At 40.1% G+C, this 21,147-nt stretch overlaps 1 non-coding gene across 1 annotated transcript; it reads right to left on the reverse strand.

The window, feature by feature from the left end:
- Positions 1-284: 284 nt before the first annotated feature.
- LOC131241549 (small nucleolar RNA R71) lies at positions 285-391 on the reverse strand. The gene has a single exon (XR_009169109.1). It is a non-coding gene; the product is annotated as a small nucleolar RNA R71 (small nucleolar RNA).
- Between the last annotated feature and the right edge of the window lie 20,756 nt (positions 392-21,147).

Below are 21,147 nucleotides of genomic sequence, written 5' to 3' on the forward strand. Positions count from 1 at the left end.
CAAGACAAATGGACATCAAGCCAGGAGTTATCCAACTCCTTCCCAAATTCCATGGACTTGAATTAGAAAGTCCATATTTACATTTGAAAGAGTTCGATGAGATTATAGCTACATTATATTTTCCTAATGTATCTGAGGATACAATCAAGCTGAAACTCTTTCCTTTTTCCTTAAAAGAGAAAGCTAAGACGTGATTACATTCACTGCGTCCTAGATCCATTGGCACATGGAACGACATGCAGAGGGAATTCATAAAAAAATTCTTCCCACATCATAAAACGATTACCCTCAGAAAAGCAATCATAAACTTTGCCCAAAAGGAAGATGAAACATTTTTCCAATGTTGGGAAAGGTTCAAAGATTTGATCAGTTCATGCCCACAACACGGATTTGAAATGTGGCGCATTACAAATTTTTTCTATGATGGACTGACATCTTCCATGTGCCAAATGGTCGAGACAATGTGTAATGGAGAATTCATTAATAAAAATGTTGACGAGGTATGGGATTACCTCGATAGTCTTGCTGAAAAAACACAATCATGCGACTATTACCCAAAATCAAACACCACGTCTAGGCCGACTCAATTAAAGGAGAAAGGTGGATTATATCTCTTGAAAGAAGAGGATAATCTCAAGTGTAAAATGACTACACTCATAAGGAAAGTTGAGGCCATGGAAGGAAAGAAGGATAGGGTTAATGAAATTGTTTGTGGCATCTGTGATTGCAACATTCATACAACTGAAAATTATCCTACAATACCTGCCTTTCGAGGAGTGTTGAATGAACAAGCTAATGTTGTAAACAACTATCAAAGACCTTTTACTAGACCTAACTCCAATACGTACAATCCTGGTTGGAAAAATCATCCAAACTTTGGTTGGAGGAATGGACAAACGGCTACCCCTTAAGGTTTCTTCAATCAAAATCCAAATCAAGTGAAACCTCAAGAGGAACCAGTTCAAAATTCCATACAAGAGCTGGCTCAGGCAATGCGGGAAATTACAGATTTTATGCAAAAGATAGATTCTCGTATGACGGTTATAGAAAATGGGATGCTTCCTGCATAACCTCTCCCCAATCCTAAACCGCAGTACAAGATTAGTGATCCCAGCTCTTTAAATCAGATGGGGCACGCTAAATCCATCACCACTCTTAGGAGTGGAAAGATCATTGATAAAACTCTTCCGGTTAAACCTGAAAAGCCTCAAGAACCAGAAGAGAACAACAATGATGGATCTAGTGATGCCCCACAAAAATTAGAACCGAAACTTCTAAAGAAGCCAGTTGCTCCGTTCCCCCAACGGTTGGTTGCACCAAAACGTCTTTCTAACTCTTAGGATATTCTGGAGGTGTTGAAACAAGTGAAAGTTAACATTCCTCTACTTGATGTTGTGAAACAGATTCCTTCATATGCCAAATTTCTGAAAGACTTATGCATGACCAAAAGACGGCAAAATATTTAAAAGAAAATCTTCTTGACTAAGAAAGTGAGTGTCATCCTGAAGCAAGACGTGCCGCAGAAATTCAAGGATCCTGGTAGCCCAACCATATCATGTATAATTGGGAACCATCGAATTGATCACGCACTTCTTGACTTAGGAACGAGCGTAAATCTAATTCCCTACTCGGTATACAAACAGTTAGATTTGGGTGAGATAAAACCCACCCTGACCATACTATAACTTGCTGATCGCTCTGTTCGTGTACCAAGAGGGATAATTGAGGATATGTTAGTCCAGGTCGATAGAATTTACTATCCTGTAGATTTTATTATCCTGGACACCGAACCCATCAATAACATGAGTACTCAGATTCCCGCCATTCTTGGTCGCCCATTCCTTGCCATGTCAAATGCAATTATCAATTGCAGGAATGGTGTCATGACTATGTCTTTTGAAAATTTGACATTGGAGTCAAACATTTTTTTCAATAACGGCGGCAACTTAGAGGATGCTGACGATTTCCACGACATTAACATGATTGACTCTTTCGTGGAAGATACGACACCTCTGACCTTATCCTCCGACCATCTAGAGACGTGCCTGGCCTACTCCCATGATTTTGATGATGACATGATTAGGGAGACGTGCGCCTTGCTTGATACTGCATTGGTACTTGAAGTTAACCGGTGGAGGCCACATTTTGAAAAATTGTCACAAACTGATGTAGTGCCTCTACCGTCTAACCTCAAGCCACCAAAGCTTGACCTAAAACCTTTGCCCTCTGATTTGAAATATGCCTATTTAGGTCAAGATAAGACATACCCAGTAGTGATCTCTGCCCACCTGAAGAAAGAACAGGAGAGTATGTTCATATCTACTCTCATTGAGCATAAAGGAGACCTAGGATGGACGATAGCGGACCTCAAGGGAATCGATCCCTCGATTTGTACTCACTGCATATATCTTGAGGATAATGCAAAAACCGCTCGGCAACCACAACGTAGACTAAATCCAAACATGAAGGAAGTGGTTAAGGCCGAGGTTCTTAAATTATTGGACGTGGGTATCATATACCCTATATCTGATAGTCAATGGGTGAGTCCAACTCACGTGGTCCCTAAGAAGTCCGGAATCACCATCGTAGCCAATGCTGATAATGAACTCGTGCCAACTAGAGTCACTACTGGTTGGAGAATATGCATTGACTACAGGAAGTTGAATACCATCACGAGAAAAGACCACTTTCCTTTACCATTCATTGATCAGATCCTGGAAAGGTTAGCTGGTCATTCCTATTACAGTTTCCTTAATGGGTATTCGGGCTATAACCAGATAGAGATAGCCCTTGAAGACCAGGAAAAGACCACATTTACATGTCCCTACGGCACCTTTGCCTACCGAAGGATGTCATTCGGACTATGTAATGCCCCTGCCACCTTTCAGCGATGTATGCTTAGTATCTTTTCTGATATGGTGGGGCAATATCTAGAGGTCTTCATGGACGATTTCTCTGTTTACGGTCCATCTTTCAGCAGGTGCTTGGAAAGTCTTAAATGTGTGCTGAAAAGATGTGAAGAAAAGAACTTGGTGCTTAATTGGGAGAAATGTCATTTCATGGTTCAGAAGGAAATTGTCCTGGGCATATCATCTCGTCCAAGGGAATCGAGGTAGATAAGGCAAAAATTGATCTTATCTCTAACCTACCTCCACCCAAGAACATCAGAGACGTGCGATCCTTCTTAGGACACGCAGGATTTTACAGGCGATTCATAAAGGACTTTAGTCTCCTCTCTCATCCTTTATGTAATCTTCTTCAAAAGGATGCTCCGTACGAGTGGACTGAGCAATGCCAGGAAGCTTTCACCAAGCTTAAGGGCACGTTAACCACTGCACCTATCATACAACCACCCGATTGGAACCTTCCTTTTGAGCTTATGTGAGACGCTTCTAATTATGCTCTTGGAACGGTTCTAAGCCAGAGAAAAGATAAGAGGCCCTACGTCATTCATTACGCAAGTAGAACTTTAAATTCTGCCCAAGTAAACTACTCGACTACGGAAAAGGAACTCCTAGCCGTAGTTTCGCTTTGGATAAATTTAGGTCCTACTTGATCAGATCCAAGATCATTATCTACACAGATCATGCGGCACTTAAGTACCTTCTTTCTAAGAATTTGATTTGAAAATTAAAGATAAAAAGGGAGTAGAGAACGTAGTGGCCAATCATTTGTCTCGCCTTAATACCTCTAATTTCCCTGAGGTGACCCATATCAATGACATGTTCTCTGATGAACAATTGTTTAGAGTCTCCCATTCACCTTGGTTCACTGATATTGCTAATTATCTTGCCACAGGTTTCATACCGACACATTGGACTGCGCAAGATAAGAAAAAAATTTTCACCAAGGTGCTCAACTTTTTCTGGGATGATTCATATTTGTTTAAATATTGCCCAGACCAGATCCTAAGGAGATGTGTGTCAGACGATGAGCATCAGAGTGTCATCTCCTTCTGTCACTCACAGGCCTGTGGTGGTCACTTTTCTGCTAAAAAGATCACGGCCAAGATTCTGCAGTGTGGCTTTTACTGGCCCACTATGTTTAGAGACACTCATGAGTTTTGCAAAGCTTGTGAGCGTTGTCAAAAATTGGGAGCATTGTCCCGTTGAAATATGATGCCTTTGAATCTCATCCTTATCATTGAAGCATTTGATTGCTGGGGCATCGATTTCATGGGACCATTCCCTCAATCGTTTAGAAATCTGTATATTTTGCTCGCCATAGATTATGTCACTAAATGGGTCGAAGCGATTCCGTGTCGAACTAATGATCATCGCACAGTCATTAAATTCCTAAAACAAAACATCCTTTCTCGATTCAGAAGGCCTCGAGCCATCATTAGTGATGGGGGCTCACACTTTTGTAGTAAACCATTTGAGAGCTTAATGAAGAAATACGGCATTTCTCATAAGGTGAGCACCCCGTACCACCCACAGACAAGTGGGCAAGCTGAGATTTCTAATAGGAAAATTAAACACATTTTGGAGAAAATGGTTAACCCTGATCGTAAAGATTGGTCAATCCGATTGACCGATGCCTTATGGGCATACCGTACTGCCTTTAAAACTCCTATTGCAATGTCTCCCTTTAGACTTGTCTATGGGAAAGCTTGTCACTTACCTGTGGAGCTGGAACATAAAGCGTACTGGGCGATCAAAAATCTTAATTTCAATCTGGACAACGCTGGCTCGCTACGCAAACTTCAATTGAATGAACTTGAGGAAATCCGGAATGATACGTACGATAATTCAAGAATTTACAAGGACAAGATGAAAGCATTTCATGACCAACACATTTTACAAAAATCATTCATGCCTGGTCAGAAGGTCCTTTTGTACAATTCCTGATTACATCTCTTTTCGGGTAAGCTTTGATCTAGTTGGACTGGCCCTTACATTGTTGTTACTGTTTTTCCTCATGGGGCCGTTGAGATAAGAGATCCCGACAATGGCAAGGAGTTTAAAGTCAATGGATATCGATTGAAATCATTTGTCAAGAAATTTGATTCAGAGGACATATCCATGCCCCTGACTGCTCCTGTTTACCAGGATTGATCTCCTAGTCTGATGGAGGTATAGGTAGGTTTATCGCTTTCATAGGACTAGGGTAGTTGCTTTATTTGTTTGGCTGAAGATGGTAAACTTAGCGCTCCTGGGAGGCAACCCAGCTCTTCATTTCATTTCGTTTTTATCATTAGTTAGTTCAATGTTTGTGGGTAACATTATTGCAAACCCTCACGAGACTACAACTCGTCCACTAGGGGCAACCTAGGGGTTTAAAGGCTTGTTACATACGTTAAATGCAATCGAGAGCACCTACGAAAGTGGTATAGATAGGATTTTTTTTGTTATTTTTGTATTGCCTTCTCTCTCGTACTGACCGATGCCCATGCTGCGATCTCTTGGAAAGTGTCTCTCGATTCATCATCCAGGTACTATCTTCCCATCACTTCATATTTACTTTTCGTTATCCCAAGTGCATTGCATGCTCATATCATTTACATTGAGGACAATGTAGATTTTAGGTTGGGGGTGGGAGATCAGGTGACCTAATCAACGTTTTCTTAGTCTTGAACAAAAATTTGTGAAAATTTTTAAATTTTTCTAGAATTTTTTGTGAATTCGAAGTGATTTTGACATCCAGCTGTGACTTAGAATTTCAAGATACGTGATGTTGGTAATTTATGACTTTGGGATTCAGTTATCTATTAGAGTTCACAATTAAGTTCGAATTGTTACTCCATAATTAGAAGTTTCAAACATTAATTGAGTCATGATTTCACAGGACACATCTCGCTTACACATTAAGATTTCAGTTCGGCATTGAAGGGATAACTTAGTGATCATTAAGCATGAAAGGAACCAACCTGAGAAATTGAAAGGATTGGGCAAATGGTCTTCACCATAGGTTTGCTCCCTATAGGTAAGGACTTGATTCCCCAAGCTTAATATTCAAAAAAAATTTGGTCTTTATCATAGGTTTGCTCCCTATAGGTAAGGACTTGATTCTCCTCCTTAGTGTTACTTATAATAGAAAAATCAAAAGCAGAAAGAAAGAAAAAGAATGATCTATGAGGCACGTTTTAATTTAGGTTCTGGGTGTCTTGAATGCTCTTGTTGGTAACCAATGACATCATGAAATAGAAGAGTGAACCTTAATGATAAGCCGAGATTTCACATTACACTCATGAAACTCAATGCTTAGAATTGTTCTAATTAATGGATTAATATTTTTAACTTGATTATGAAGATTACCATGAGCTTGATTCCAAGAGAAAGTACTACTCACCATTCATGAATTTTAGAATTCTCGCATCTCGACTATTTTTCACAAGTCACTCGGGTTTACAGGAATTGTCTTGTATTTCTGAAATTATTTTTCGCATACTTTGCTTGGGACTAGAAAAATGCTAGTTGGGGGTTATGTTGAGGGTCAAATATTACATATTAGACCCGTGTTATTGTCTGGATTTATGAACATGATACTGTTTAATGCCCTGTTTTAATCATGTTTGTGATGCAGAGTGTAGTTACGAGCATGGACTGAAAAGGAAGTTTAAAACATGGATTTAACGCTCTGATGACACTAAAGGCAAGGGACGGACTCCAGGGGACCAAGATCGACGGAATTACACGCCAGGAATCCGCGAAAATCGAGAAATTGAAGCTCAAGCGGCCTGAAAGTCAACCAGAATGCAAGATCATTGGGTTTCCATCATCTGTTCGGCTCAAAACTTTTTACATGGCCTGAGGACCATAAATTAACCGTACACGTCAAATTTTAACCCTCAGTTCCCTGTATAAGTGGCCTAACGGACAGATCAGCCCATAAGCCATTGATTTGAGGCCCACCTGGTATCTGGAAATGCTTCAAAGTTGGTCTCAACCCCTTATATTCAATGGGAAAGTGGATGGACGGAGCAGATGTCTAATAAACATCTCCGTGGGACCCACATGTACAGTGCGTGTGCAAGGTGTACACGTGCACCAGCTGTGCACCATTACAGCCATAGTCGGTCAGCACACGCTGACCGACTCCTTCTTCCAAATCAGAAAACGCAACAGCGTTTACGCTGTCCAATGTCGGGTCTGCCCAGTGGGCCCCACTCATCATGCAAAGTGAAGATCTGGACCGTCCATTAGATTTATAAAATTCGTATGATTCAATCCTAGGTGACAGAATTTTAGGAAATATCGTGGATCGGATTTCAACTGTCCAAACGTAAGACGGACGGCAGCGTAGAAAACCGCATGGGCCACACCGAATCCAACATGAAGCCGGCCAATTCTTACTGGTTTGTCGACGTGAATCGAATGGTCCGAGTGGATTTCTATGATGACACCGGCAATGGGCCCACCGACTTTCACAGCGCAAGGACGTACGTGCACTGTTTTGCGATTCTGACTTACAGACGATCCTTGTGGGCCACCATTTTGCATCATCAGCCCAATCCGGACCGTCCATTAGACTCCAACAGAGGTACTTATCTAGACCTAGATGAGGAAATCAGACCTACACAGCAAGAACGATGTCCATGTATTTAAAACGGAAGATGGACGGTACGAACAAGAGAGCTGTGATTCAACTCTGTGGGTCACGATTTCGATCTGAATTCTGTCCATTCCACCGAAATTTCACCACGAATCCGGTGGAAGGAACGGATTCCTCCAACTCCAGACAATACAGGGCCCACCATCAACGTGCGGCAGACTCTTGCGTTCGGTTCCGCTGCGAACTGAACTGCGTAAGCAGGGACCTGCGAAGGGAGTTCCCGATCCTTCTTTGTGGAGGAAACCGGCCGACTCCAGGAGGATCCTTGTTATAAAAGATAGAGGAAAAAAAGAGCCAGGGAGATCGGTTTTTGGCTTGGAAGATTGCAAGGGATTGCGAGAGAGAGAAGCTGAGTTCGTTCTTCTTTTCTTTTCTTATTATTTTTTCTTTACTTGGTTTATTCTATTTTTAAGAGAACCAGCCATCCATGTCTGGCTGAACCCCTTAGCTAGGGCTAAGGGGTGAAGCTTGTAGCGTGATGGGAAGAATTTCATGCCTTTAATTCTTGCTTAAACTGAATGTATTTGGTATTGGGTTGATTGTAAGGGAATGTTTTCAATTTTTAATGGTCTGTTGTGACTAAAATTACAATAGGTCTGCAATGGCTTTGAGCATGCTTCTTCATTTTTTTGTTATTGTTTATGACGTCAGGAAACCCTGTTGTTCACCATAGTCTCATGGGCATGGTCGGATGACGGTACCCTTCCTAACTCTCATAACATGTTGATTGGTTGGTAATTAGTTTAGTTCTGTTGTTTACTTTGTCTCCTGGGCATAGTTTGGTGATGGATCCATTCTAATTCCTATACCTTTCATCTCTTGAAACTTATATCAGGTAAGTTCAGTTAATTTCCATGATTCTTGAAGCAGGCATAAGATCTCCCTGATCTCTACAAGTGGATCCTCTGAATCCCTAGTTTTCTTACCTCTGATTTCTCTTTAGTTTCAGATAATTTATTTTACAATTATTCTTTAAATTCTATTTGATTTAGATTACATCTTTTGCTAGTTCTAGATCTCGTACAAGTTTCAGTCCCTATGGATTCGACCTCGGTCTTACCGAGTTTATTACTACATCACAACCCTATACTTGGGGAGTGAACACAATTCTGGATATTTTGTCTTGTCTTATGAAGTTGAGACTGTACACTTATATGGGCAGACATGGTGCTTAACATGTTTCCTTTTTATCATTGTAGTCCCTTACTCAGATTTTTAATCATAGATCAGGAGTCATTTTAAGACAAGGAATCCTTTGATTCCTTCTTTTAAGGTTTCTACATGGTCTAGCAGGCTACAGAAATCTAAGTAATTGGCTAGTGGTGACTCCAAGTCAAATATACAATATCCTATGCCACACACACACACACACACACACACACACACACACACGCACACATATATATGTATATATATCCCATGCCATATATATACATACATTTATATATATATATATATATGTATATGTATATGTATATGTATATGTATATATGTGTGTGTGTGTGTGTGTGCATGTAAAATTCATAAAAAGGTGCCTGTGAGCATGATCACCTGCACTCCAGCATCTAAAGAATGACGACTCCGCTAGGGACATGCTAGTCTCACTAGTCACGATCCGACTTGAAAAACGTGACTTTACAAAGTTTCAGGGATTCTAGTTCTTGTGCATTTACATTTACATATTGCATTCATCCCAATCTCCAATATATATATATATAAAGAGAAAAAATAAAAAGTCCAAAAAAAAAATCGGAACCTTTAAACCCATTCGAGTTAGACGTTTCTAAACAAACCCTTTCTGCTATAGCCTAATCAGCACCATATCTCGAACTACTATAGCCAATCGAGAAGAAGTTCTCCCCTTCCCTACTCTCTACATGCCAGAAGTCCTCCCTCTACAGCCAAATCTAGCAAAATTTGTGTTAGTCTCTCGTATCCAAAAGCTAGCACAACACATAAAGACCATGCAGGAGATGCTTCTCTGGCTCGTATGACTATAAGTTCCAGAAGCCAGCAACCTGGCTAACCCATCACAACAACAACAACTGCTAGCTCTTGCATTCCTCCCATTTTCCAACTCAATCCAACCACAATTTTTGAAGTCCACACAAGATATCCAACACCATCCATCATAGCCCCTAACCTCGAGGCATTTCTTCTAGTACCCTCCCATGAACAGGAGCCAGTTTCAATCACATCCCGCAGCCAAGATTCCTAGTCAATTTGTAATAACAACAATTTCCCCAAATGGAAACCAAGGGTAGATTCTGGCGGATGTCCTCAACGGGGGTTAGTTCCGAGCCTAATACAATCCCCTTGACATGACCAACCAGCAGACAATGGCAGATACCCACAACAAGGTCACTTCTCAATCCCTCAGCCTCCCCCTAACGGGAGTATCAGTCTATTCCAACAATTTTCCACAGTCGAAAACCTAGTCTCTTTCTAACAATTTTCCATAGTCGAAAACCTAGTCTCTTTCATGGGCTCGAAGAAGTCAACCACTATGTCAAAGAAGTGGAACAGGCCTTTCCATAAGGGGCAAAGAACCCTCAAATGAGCTGTTCAAAGATAGAGGAGCTGTGGGAGTAGCTCCAAGCAGTCCAAAATTAGTTGTAGAGGTAGTAGGGAGTCGACCTCCCATCTACCAAGTTCAGGAACTTATGTCCCTTCCCAAATGCATGGGTACCTTAGAACTTTGAGGTGCCCAAGTTCAAGAGATATGACGGTTGTAGCTATCCAACCGTACATCTAAAAGCATTTTATAGGGAGCTCAATACCATAACAGGGAATAACATAGCCTTCATCTGCCTATTTAAAAAATCTTTAAAAGGTGACGCTTTGGATTGGTACATGTGAACGCTGAAAAATAAGAGACCATGTGTCCCTATCAGATCGTTTGTGGTTATACGTGTAGATGGTGGTTATATGATAGAGTAATAAATATAGGACTAGGTACACTCGATCGATCGAGGGTCAGGCTCAATCGATTTACCATAGTCATTGGAGATCTGTTAGAGCCTTTTGTTATAAATATTGCATTTGACTCTTTGGACAATCAATGAATTTTGGTATTTTAGATACCCTAGTCATTCTAAGCTCTATTAAACCTGTTACACTCTATTCCATTGAGATTCATGCTTTCTTCTTAGTGATTATTCACTCTAATGAGCATTCAATGCTCCTCTATAAGAAGATCATGATCTCAAGCCTTCTCTAGAGTTTAGACACTGATTCTATTTACAAATCCTTGTGTGTCTATTAAGGAGAATCTTTTAGGAATTCAATTTTCCATTAGTTGTAGGAGATTCTACCCAACTCTCATCATCTTGGTCACCTCAATAGAATATTTCATGCAACGTATTTAATCTTAGAGCTGAAGCCTTGGCAAAGCATCAGTATCAACGATCGGGGGAGCAAAAGGGAAGCTAATTGAAGTACGAGAGAACATCGATCAAGTAACCCGAGAAGGCTCTACAAAAGGAGCTTGATCCAATAAGTTATTAAAGTGTACGTAAGAGTCCACACACTACTTCCATACGAAGGATTGAGTGTAGAGTTTGTAACCCAAACTCGCATAAGTTATTGTGTGTGACCATATCGCCGCCCACACGGGTGAGTATGTGTTTAAGTACTTGTGTAGGCCACTAACACGGGTGTGTACATGTGTAAGTCCTTGAGTAAGACACTAACACGAGTGTATACGTGGGTAAGTCCTTGAGTATAGGCCACTGACATCGGTGTGTACATGGAAAGTCCTTGCATAGGCCACAGACATGGGTGAGTACATGGGCAAGTCCTTGTATAGGCCTCTGGTGGGATTGCACACTTGTAAAGGTTAGAGGTGAACATGATTTAAAACCTTCAATAGTGAAATCATGTACACTCATGGTTTGAGTGCGTCCACCGGAAATAGAGTATGGAAACTGAATCCATATACATGCTTATATTTGAAATTGTTATTTGAGCACTTGTTTAATTATGCTAATGTCATTGATTGATGAATTATATGTATATAATTAGATAAATGTTAGGATTTTATAGTTAGCACATCCTACACACATACGTAAATGTTCATGTGTAGAAGAGTATAATTATCACCACACATGATAGCTTAAGAAAAACTCACATCCACGTATCGGGAGTAAGGCGTGCGTGCAACCAATAGCCAACTCATGAAAAATGACTAGCCTATGTGGTATTGTTTGATAGGCCATGACTATCTATAGGTCTAGACGGTTATCTCCACATCATCGGACAGGAGAAGTGACTGCGAATATCTCTCCTTGCAACCATTCTTAGTGTTTTATAAATAAAAGAAAGATCGAAGAACTCGGGGCTCTTGCCAACCCAACACATATCAAATTAAATTTATAATGTAATGCTACCTATTAATTTTATCTTTTGTATTATCTTAGCATAGGACAACCCGGCTATACTACCATGCTAGACCAGTCTTACACTAGGAATAATGTAATTAATCTCATCTGTATATTGACCAACTTGGCTATGAATAGTGTAATTCCCTTTCATTTACATCAAGCCTGCTATGGATGGCGTAAAAGACCTTTTACTTTTCGCTTTCGATAGTTTAATTCCTTTTGTCAACCTCGAGTTGCTAGAATAAGGAAGAATTAGATTTAAGATCTCTTCATATGTGGCCCCACATCCGTTGAATCACAGAGGAATTATCCGTATAAGTTTGTTTTTATTTCAGTAATATAATTGAATTCTTTTTTCATGTGTTATACATATCAGATTATCTCTTCGATCAAGCTGAGAAAAAAAAATTATGAAAAGAATAAATTGTCTCCTTCACATATTACTTGATCATGCACACAAGTGATTGAATAGATAGCTAAACTGATTTAGTTCTCTACTATAAGTGGCTGCTCACAATCCCATGTCTTTGACAATCATTCATCATTGATGAATGATACGGCCTATCACATAAATGGCTTGGATTGTTGCAGGACGACACCAGAACCAACAGCTACAACCCCTACGTAAAATATATATATATATATACAGCATACGTTCGGATGCATTGTACCGAAACCTCTCATAAAAATTAAAAATAAATAAATAAAGCAGCCTAGCACCTAGGCAACGCGCTAAGAAAGATCGAAAACGTGAATCGCCGTGTAGGTGCCACGTGGAAAACTTACAAACTATCAGATTCATGTACCAGATGGGGATCATCATGAAAATACAGCATACTCATCAAGTGGGCCGTTGGTGTACATCAAATACAGACCGTCGGAACTTTTCTTTATCATCGTACGTCCTGATTCATGGTTCTGGGTGTGACCATGGAAGGCCCCACCTAATGATCGTCCAGGATCTCACACAAGTGAACCATTTGACACGTGTCCTACTGTGCACCTCTTGATTCTCTCTCAGCACGTTTGAAAAACAACAGACGTGCCGGCTTCTTCATGGTTACATAAAAACAAAAAACGTCACATGGTGGTTTCAGGTACAGGCCTTCAATTATCAGAAAAAGACAGAATAACGCGGTTGGATCGGTGTGAGTCGGGTACCATTTAAAACATGGAATCAACCCTGTAATTCATAAGATTACGAAAACTGTTGATCAATCAGGACCGACCATCTGATGGATCAGCTCATAGAACGGCCAATGGTTGAGAATTGCAGCAATCGATACTTTCTAGCTTTCAATTTAATTTTTCTCAGCCGTTGAAACTTTTTTCTCTTGACCGTTCAAATATTGGCAAATAGGTGCCTCTTCAGGGATAAGGTGTAAGACATCGATGGACCACTCGATTTCATCTAGTAGACATGGATGCTATCCACATATGCTTGATTCCATAGAAAAAATTCAAAAAAAATTTTTAATGATTGGTGGACAGTTTAGAGGTTGCTACTCTGATGGCATTGAGGGTTATTGCATATCATTGACTATCTTCGGTGTACATCGATGCCATCAAAGGTATACCATCGAAGGCGCATGTAAATTTGTGAAAGTGGGTGATTTATTTTCTATTTTAACTGTGATAGTACATATATTGGGTGTAATTGAGATTAGGGAAGAAATTATAGTTCTTTAAATGTACGTAAGAGTTTGAGAAAGATTTTAAAGGGAAAAGGCTCGGGCTTTTTTTCTAAGGCTTTAATGGGTAAGATTTTTATATCTTGTAATTTTGTTTTCATTGTGTATTATGACTTTGTACCGTGGTTTTTTTCCAAAAGAATTTTTCTACATAAATTTAGATTACCTTCTCGTTGAACTTGTTGTGTAATTGTAATTATCTTTGTTTAATTTCTCTCGATGTGCTTTCACGAGTCCCAACATAACATTCATCCAAGAGATGGCCCATTAATTAAATGGTCCTCATCCATTGCCAAGAGCACAACTATTGATAATCTTTTAATAACATATACTAAACATAATGGACACACTTTAGATATGTCCTATGGTTGAAAGCTCAGTGAGTCAACTTGCCTAAATTTAGGCAACTTAACCCAATTTAACAATGACTAGGCAGATCCACCGAGTCATGAGAACTCTGGTCAAATTAATTCATATTAAAATAAATTAATTAAAATTAAAATTTTAAAAAAAAAAAAAAAAAAAAACTAAATCAAGTAATTGATGATAATCTTTAGCATTCACCACTATATATATTAACAATGACCCACTAAAATAAATCATTCATCTGGTGAGCCCTACGAAGTATGGGCCATGACAGAAGTGTCAATTAAATGTGAATCATGGCAAGTGAAATTTCACATGTAGCCTGTCTTTTCTACCAATTTGTCATTTTTTTGGGACATTCCAACTGAGCAAAAGGTCAAGTGCAACATCAAGATCTCAATGAAAACTAGGTTGCTTCACACCAAAGTCAATGGTTAGCCGAGAAAATTAGGTTCTTTCACAATCAATGGTTGGACTCAGTTTACTGCATGACCCCCACTAGTGTGGCCCATCATTTAAACGGTTGGGATGCACGTGCACACGTCGGTGGAATGGACCTGTATGTGATTATTTTTCTCCTCCACTCTCACTCCTGGCAAAACAAAATAGTACAAAATCAAAAAAAAAAAAAAAAAAAAAAATTACAAAAATATTTGTCTTATATATATATATATATATATATATATATATATATATAGATATATATATATATATATATATATATATATATATATATATATATGGGAAATGGTTCTACTATGATGTGTGTCGAACATCAGCACCATTCATTTGATGGGTCCCCTTTAAATGGGTCCCCTTTAAATTATGGGATATCCCAAAATTCAGCCGCATACGAAACTCAAGTGAGCTATACCATCTAAAATCATGTGAAGACATGCCTAAAACATATATAATCACTTGGTGGGGCTACTTAAAATTTGGATGCATCTGAAACTTGGTCTGGACCCTCATCCAAGTGGGACACATAATGGATGGGGTGGATTTGCGAACCACATCTCTGTGGGCCCACCAACTGATTATAAATGTTTTAATGGGAGGGTAATCCCTCTCAACTTTTGTATGTAGTGTGGTCCACACAATTCATGGATTGCCTTGATTTTTAATCTCAAGGCCCCGCACATCTGACTGATGGGGTAGATGTTTGACATGCGCATCACGGTGGGGCCCACACAGCTCAACCTCATGGGAAGTTCCCATGAGGTCGACCGCATAGAACCATTTCATGTGTGTGTATATATATATATATATGTGTGTGTGTGTGTGTGTGTGTGTGTGTGTGGAAACGCTCACCTGTGAACCAGTTCGTACGTACTACGTACGAACTTTTTTGAGAACCCATCCTACGTGATGTGGATCCAAAATCTGAACCGTTCATGTGAAGCAGCACCTCGTGAAACCTCCTGGGACCAACTTTTACTTTGATCTAAAACTTTGATGGCCCATGAAAAATGAAAACAGTTTCCTCCCTTGATTTGCATTTCTCTTTGCTATGGCCCATCAGAATTTTAAATCAGGGTGAACATTTGTTAGATGGGGTTTCATGGGATTCTGCATCACATGGACCGTTCAGATTAGACACTCATGAGAGGTGTGCAAAGGTGCGCACGTGCGTAGGTGCACAGGGGGGCATGACTATATATATATATATAGAAGGTTGACCCGACCTTCTACATGATCAAAGCCAAATATCATTAGTTCCACATGAGTCATGCGTGTGGCTTGGACATGGATAGCTGGCGAATTTTCTAAGTAGAAATGATCTAGTCAACTAAAGGTATGGAAGCCTTCCCATGGATCTAATCGCATTTGACATCATTGGCATCAACATCACATCTGGATCGTCCATTTTGTCGCGTTCACTCTTCTTCAACTACCATGCAAAAATCCAACAATATGTTCCAAAACATCCATGAGCCCCAATAGGTCTTGTCCATTCGGTGAGCGGTCTATATCATCATACTAGTGTGATTTTTCATGGCAGCCAAGATTGAACCTGTGGAGTAAGTTTAGTCCAATCAGGAGCATGGACAGACAAGCCCAAATATATCTATGCGTGGAAAAGTTCTCATGCATGTCGTCCACTAGATAATTACTCTTTTTAAAAGTATATTGTTTTAAAATTATGAGATTTGACTAAGCCAACAGGTGGACTGATTGAGCCAGCTTAATTCATTGGTCGATTCAGCCGGAGTCTCAAACGATGTGTTTACATTTTACCTTAATTTTGGCAATTCTAGAAAAGCTAACCGGGGAATTACATGAGGTGTTATATGAGAAATAGGAAATGAATAAAAAAATCTTTGAAGATTTGGAGTACTTTTTGCGGGTTTATAGGTGGTATAAGTTTACCTTTACACATCAAAGAATGGTTGATGGAATGTTCTGGTCGATATATAAGAAGTGCAATCGAGTTATTTAAGATATGAAGACTAATCGAGGATAGTAAAGACAAAATTTTGGCTAATAAAAGTAAAGTTAGCGGTTGAGAGACAGAGAGGAACAATCGCAAAAGAGAAACGTAACAAAAGAATGAATTAAATAGAGATTATTTTACTGTTATAACCATTGCAATAATAAAAGAAAGATATGGAAGAATAATCTACAATAGAACTCTATAAATAACAAAGGAATATGACAGAAAAAAAAAAAACACCCAACTAATCAAAACACAATCAAATCTCAAAACCAACAAACTAACATTTGTCTTATCAATTTCCTTTACCACAGCTTATCATAGGAGTAACGATAATCCAGTAGCAGTAATTCTTAGCTACAATCCTTAGATGTAATCCAAGTCTATACTCATATGCTGAATTTGTTTTATATCCAATATCAAACAGTTCTTTCAAGAGATGCATTCTTGCAGTTTCTCTTAGTGACCAATTATAAGTTTTTCTTTTTGTTTGATTTGTACTGGTATTTTGAAAGTCATTTCTTATGGAAGGCACAAAGTAACCCATCTTCAGATGAAGAATCCCACCCATCAATTATTGCCTGATCACTATCAAATTTTGCAAGCGGCCGAGTAAGCGATCGATCTTCTCATAATCTGATCATATATATTCATATTCGATGTATCTGCTTATTTTGGCGCTTGAGGTCAAAGTTAATCAGTTTAAATCGAGTGGTTATATCAATTTTGGCATGCCCACATAATTAAAAACAAACCGAGAACTAATATTTTTTAGCATGCCCGGTGGGACTAACAACTACTAAGCTGTCATAAATATTTATTGCGCACCGGTCGTACAAAAAAAAAACTAACATTTTTTGGCACGCCTGGTGGAACATAACTATATTTGTCAATGCAATATTCGTTCAAAATCATGAGCCGAAGGGGTGCTCGTAATTCTTCAGCAGTCACTATTGTGGCTAGCGAACTTCCTATTCATGATGAGGTGCAAGTCCAACAAGTACCTGAGCAAGGAGATACACCACCTAGTCCGTCGCATGTTCCTCCAAACCCATATAGACCGTTGACATCCCGAGTTGAACCTCTTGAGATAATGTCAATCGGGATGGTTGATGCGCAGAAGGGAATTCAGCACATCGCAGAACTATCGCGGGTTCAGGAAGAACAATCACGTGGATGGTTGATCCAACGGAGAGCATAAATCGATTGGTAGCTTTGTTTGTTGATAGAGCATTTATTGTACCTTAACTACAAGCTTATACAAGTTTTGTTGTACCTAAAGACTCAAATCCTTTATGGAGAGTCTAAAAGATGGCAGTTGAATCTGAAACCAGTCGGTGGTTAGTTACATATCTAGCAAGAAAAGAAAATGGATACCTTGAGCCAAATCGAATTGGCATGCGAGAAGATTGGGGCAATATTATTCAATGTCAGCCTTGGCATTAATGCCAGTATCGATGGTGCCACCATATGGTAAGTCTCCGCAGACCGTGTAGCTTTTTCAAGCCGCATCCCTGAGATTTGCCATATCGATATTGGTCGATTCTAATTCTTCAGTAAACTAAATCGGGCCAAATTCCTTATCCTTGAAAGGGCGAAATGTATGATTGGATTTATTGCAGGTAAAAGAAAGAAAGAAATTCATACACTCAGCAAAGGAATAATTGAATTTAGAGCAAAGAATATTGTGATGGCCGAAGAAAGTGAATTCAATGTCCGTTGGGATGGATTTGATGAGGTTTGTTCCAAAATATTCATAAAACTACATTTGGACGAGCTAGATGGGCTCACCAGATGGGTAGAATCCATTAACAGTTGCTTCATACATATTACAGTATAGATGGCCGAGTACGAAAAAGGCAAGGGCAAGTTAACAACCCTAGTTAAGCACCTCGGTCAGGTGAATGTATTCTTTAGTAATTTACAGAAAGCTCACACATAACAGAAAATGGCAGATCCAAAGGTGTTATGTGTTCTTGTTCATCTACTTCATCCCGAGACTTACACTGACATGCCATGAAAGTATAATACGCTCCGTTGGTCTTCCTTAGGAGAATGAAGGGATGAAGATTTTTCAGAGCAAAATCTAGATAGACGGGCTCACCAAAAGGAAAATTGGTGAGTAAATGCACATATATCCAAAATCGATGGACCTATGGGGCCGCATCTAAAATGGAATGTATTAATCGATCGACTCTAAAAGGTCGACATTATTGTAAGAAGGATTGGCTGGAAACTCACGCAAAGATAGATTAATACATTCATAAATTCCTACTCATTTTCATGTATTGCTATGTTATGCTTCCACACAAGCAAACCATTCAGTCCAGCCATTCATCAGTTTCAGCCATGCTCGTGGAGACTTGAATGCATTAGACAGGTCTGAAAAGCCGTCCAATTAAACAATCAAAATTTCCCCAGGACACTTTGGGAAGTTATGTTCAATTTCGCGAAGGTGTTCGTAAGTGACTGTCGGATAAAAAATAGAACTAAGCGTTAACACTGAAATGTCTAGATCAATTGGGGTTGTGAAGAGGAGATCAATTGTCACGCCCCAAACTCGGAGACCGGGCTCACAAAATTCCCGATCGCCGAATCCGGCGCCGACAGCCTCCGTAGAACCCCATTCTCGGCTCCCAGCGCCCATTCGCCAGGTTCCGATCCTGGGATGCTACAAGGAGGATTTTCAACTTCAGTTTGATTCGTAATAAGCATAACCAAAGGCATAACCCACAAACAACAACCAAAAACTCCATCACATTTCCACTATAATCAAAAACTTTACAAGTTCAATAAGCATAAGGGAAATACAATGATGATAGACAAAAAAAGAGCTCCAAAAGATCAGCCACGCGTCCAAGCCTCAGCACTGCTGCGATCTAACGTCACCTGCACGCAACGGTCGTGCATAAGCTTATAGAAAGCTTAAAGGGTGATGAAAGTGTATGCTCAAGGTAATAATGTAGTTATGCAGTATCAGAGTAATGCGGAACATGCTGATGAATGCTAAGAATCCCATTAGCCGTACCAAGGTCATGCGGTGCAAGGAATGATGTCGGCCATACCAAGGCCATGCAATGCGAAATGCAAGTCAAGCATACAAATCCTCATCTAAGTCCTCATGTCAATACGGCTCAAATCTGAAATATCACCGGGGTCTAGTACACTCCAAGCCAAATTGCCGCCCCATCGGGCGCAATAAGGTGAGTGGAAAAGACCTCACTATCTGCCTGCCAATATCGGGCTCGGCTCGTCAATAGCGGACCCATTCCTCGAGCTAGTCAGACTCAGCCTAGCATTGCCCCCTACTCTCGTGGTAAGGCCGCACCCCCTTCCAACCGACCACGACACGCTGGAAAGCGCAACCGTCTGGTAATCGGCACTCGGCGCTCATGCACCCACTCGGTCTAGACGTTGGAGCAACCTCTTGGTACCATAAGGGTTTAGGGACTTTCACCCAGGGATATCTATCGCACCCCATGTAGAACAGTATTTTCGGTATCCAATTCTGTCAACCACGATATGCATGTGGAGGCTACGACCCTGATGTCGCTAGGGCATATAGTAACCATGTCACACAATGCAAAATGCATGAATCACACTATCCAGTCATGCAGCAATCCTGCGCGTATCGTGCGCTCATGTAGGGCAACACCCCCTGTACGGGAGCCCCTAAACAATCTGCCCAAAGGCATATGCTATGATCAGTCATTTCTCATATCAAGCATACGTATGATGCATATGATCATGAATCATGGAACTAAACATGTTATATGGGATGGATGCTAATCATAATAAAGATGGGCCTAGACGGCCTACACATCAGACGTACGAGCCTAACAATGGGCCCTAGAGAAAGTCATAATGCGGACATTTAACCACACTATACTTGCAATGTGGACGTCAAACCACCATTGCTCCCAAGGCATAGCCCGACGTAAACATCATTACATAAATTATGTTGGGACTGTACATTGCAATGAACCTTAGGTATAACTCATTGGGCCTTCAATACATCAAATGGGCCGTATCATATGGGCCTCATGTTCATCAAGCGAGCCACAACAATGGGCCACACCAATGGGCCTTATGTGCATTGCAATGGGCCATAACCCGTGGGCCTTAGAATGCATTAAATGGGCCTAATCTTACGGCCTTATATGTATCAAATGGGCCTCGCCAGTTGGGCCCCATACATGCATCAAATGGGTCTCAACCCATTAGCCACATTACATCTCAATGGGCCTCGACCCATGGGCCCCTAATACATTAAATGGGCCTCGACCCATGGGCTCTATATATACATTAAAGTGGGCCTCAACCATGGGCCACAAGTACTGAGGTGGGCCTTACCTATATATCAAGGTGGGCCTCAATCACGGGCCTCAACATTAGTAAAAATATATACATATAATATAGTATATAATATATATATAGTATATAATATATATATACATAATACATATAATATTATATGAAATATAATATTATATATATATATATATACACACACACGCACACATCACAGTGGGCCCACACACTCATCACAGTGGCTCTACGTCCACCGTCCAGGCAGACGGTGGGAATGAAACACATACATCAATGTGGGCTCCATGTGGGGCCCACCCAAATGTTTATTTTCCATCCACTGTGATGCGGAATCCCATGAAAGCTCACGTGAGAAATTTTCACCCCGATCCAAAACTTCTGGACCCCCAAA

Source organism: Magnolia sinica, chromosome 3, assembly GCF_029962835.1.
Source record: "Magnolia sinica isolate HGM2019 chromosome 3, MsV1, whole genome shotgun sequence".
In the NCBI taxonomy this organism is placed as follows: domain Eukaryota; kingdom Viridiplantae; phylum Streptophyta; class Magnoliopsida; order Magnoliales; family Magnoliaceae; genus Magnolia; species Magnolia sinica.